Consider the following 2,817-nt stretch of genomic DNA (forward strand, 5'->3'; position numbering starts at 1 on the left):
TGGACAGAATATGCCTTGGCCCATTATTGAGCTCCGAAAATGGGCATAAGCTGAAAGCCCAATGAATTTCAAATGCTGGTTTACTAAGATAGCCCACCTGGGCTAAATTGCGAGTCTGGCCTCTTTTGTTCTAAGCCATTAACCCTTATTTTTAACTAGCAATTTCAAACACCTATTTAAGATCTAGCCACTTTCTACCAAAAAAAAAATCTAAAATCCTAGCAGAGATGGTCACATGTAAAATCTGAATTTTATCACAATAAATAAAGGTTTCAAGCATGGCTCTTTTGTTATTTTTCTTTAAAGAATAGCCTATCATAAACTGGCCAGAATTGTAAAGGTGCAAAAGGAGTCTTTAAGCACATTGCAACCTACTTGAAACATCTCATTTTATATGCATCAAAACTATAATAGATAGTAAAGACGAATAACACATGAATAAAGAGTGTTTGATCAACCAAGGATTTATTTTTTTACATATGAACTACAACAAGATATATTTAACAATAAAGAAATTTAGCTAAGCACTCATTTATTTAAATGGATATGCTCCCAACAATCAAGATGAGTTCCAATCTTCTTGTTAATGTGAAAATATCTGCAACATAAGATTAAAGAGTTACCTGAGTCGCAGAATAATAAATACAACGACGAAGAATGGAAGCTCAGCAACTAAAGCAGCATAAAAACAGCAGCAAAACAGCAGAAAACCAGCAACAAATCCATGTTAAAACAGCCGAAAACTTCGAGAAGAAACCCAGAAACGAACTCTAAAGAGGACTTATACTTTTCTAAAAGTTTGCACTCTAAGATTCACTCCTAAAGCTCACCATTTCAGCTTACTTTTCATGTGTTCAACTGCTGAAATTTTTTATGTTTTTGTGTGTTTAAGCAATTCTAAAAAATGTCTATGGAAGTGTGATCCAGTCCCTTATAATGAAGAAAGGGCAGCCCTTAAATAGGCAAAGAAAAGCCAACTTTTTGGACAGATTTTGGTTCAACAAAAATCTGTCCAAAAGAGGCTAAATTTGTGTGCTAAAGGCTGTCCAAAAGGTGAAAGGACAGCCTGAAATCTGCTATGGCAGGAGCCAAAGGGTCACTTCAGCCACCCTACTAAAGCAAGCTACTAGTACCCTACAAAATATCTAAATTTCAGATTTTAACAACACCAATATCAACCTATTGATTCAAATTAAACCAAGTATTAAAACATGTAGTTAAATTTCAACACATGTATTATGAACCAACATGAGCAAACAAAAATTAACTATTAAAGCCAAACGGAACGCACGATATCGCTGAAGCGATTTAACAAAGACAAACATAATCAGAAATGGATTAGAATAAAGAAACAAGACAGAAACTAACTCTAAACTAAAAACCCAAAACAAAAAGAAAAATTAGAAAATTAATAACGGGGCGGGGATTGCGATTTTACCATATACTCGAGCATCCGGGAGACGACGATAGGCAGTGGTACGACTTTCGAGCAAGCTTCTATTGTTGATATTCTTGAAACCAAAAAATTCCGGTGAATCCGAGTCCGGTTTCAATAATATCAACGACACAACCTTGCTCGAGGCCGGTTAGAGAAAAGAAACGGGCGGCAGTGGGCGGCAGTGGCGGCGGCGCTAGGGCAGTGGTGGTGGCGCTAGGGCGGCGTGGGTTTTTTTTGATTTTTGAGTCGGAGATATGGAAAGAGGGGGAGAAGAGGAGGCCGGTGGTGTAAAATTTTTGGAGTTTTGGGGTGATGGGCGGCGGCTAGGGTTTCGGTTAGGCTTAGATCTACGGAGATTGGTGGAGATTTGGAGGATATGAGTGGTATAGGTAGAAAGAGGAGGAAGAGGGGAAGAGATGGTGAAATTTTGGGGTGGATTGGAGGGTTGCCGCCGGCGGCGGCGATTTTCGGCCGGCGGCGATGGGCGGCGGTGGGGCGGCGTGGCAGAGAGGGGGGAGAGAGTGATAAGAGAGAAAAAGAGAAAAGAATTATGGGTGGAAATGGGGAAATTTTTCAGATTTTGGAGGCTTTAAATACCTAGGCCAAGAGTCAATGAGATCCATTGGATCAAGATGGAATGGAGGGGTAAGATTTGATCTTGTTTCATTTAGTGAAACGACGTAGTTTTATTATGAAACTACGTCGTTTTGATCCGGGTCTTGGCAAGCCATCAATTGGTCTGGGTTGGTGCAATTGGGCCAATGATTTGGTCCGATTTTTTAGCCCATTTCACTTTAAAATAACACTAGCCCAAAGTTTTGTTCCTCTCTTAATTAAATCATAATAAAACTCTCAAAACCTACATACACACAAATAAGAACACACACACACACACACACACACACACACACACACACACACACACACACACACACACACACACACACACACACACACACACACACACACACACACACACACACACACACACACACACACACACACACACACACACACACACACACACACACACACACACACACACACACACACACACACACACACACACACACACACACACACACACACACACACACACACACACACACACACACACACACACACACACACACACACACACACACACACACACACACACACACACACATATATATATATATATATATATATATATATATATATATATAGAATAAAAAGACATGGCAAAAATTAAGCATTTACACTAGCCGACTTAGATTTAGCTAGTTGTTTCCCAGTTGACTTGTAAGTTATCTGGTCCGACCGACTGGTCGACTTGGTTCTGATTGGTTCCTTTCCAGTTGACTTGTAAGTCGTCTGGTTTGACCTAACAGAACTAT

The 2,817-nt window shown here is 39.8% G+C and overlaps 1 long non-coding RNA gene across 1 annotated transcript; it reads right to left on the minus strand.

Annotated features, from left to right (window-relative positions):
- LOC109224613 lies at positions 427–1,852 on the minus strand. The gene is made up of 2 exons (XR_002067735.1): positions 1,439–1,852; positions 427–598 (listed from the first exon to the last, which is right to left on the minus strand). It is a non-coding gene; the product is annotated as an uncharacterized LOC109224613 (long non-coding RNA).

Source organism: Nicotiana attenuata, chromosome 3 (genome assembly GCF_001879085.1).
Source record: "Nicotiana attenuata strain UT chromosome 3, NIATTr2, whole genome shotgun sequence".
NCBI lineage: Eukaryota > Viridiplantae > Streptophyta > Magnoliopsida > Solanales > Solanaceae > Nicotiana > Nicotiana attenuata.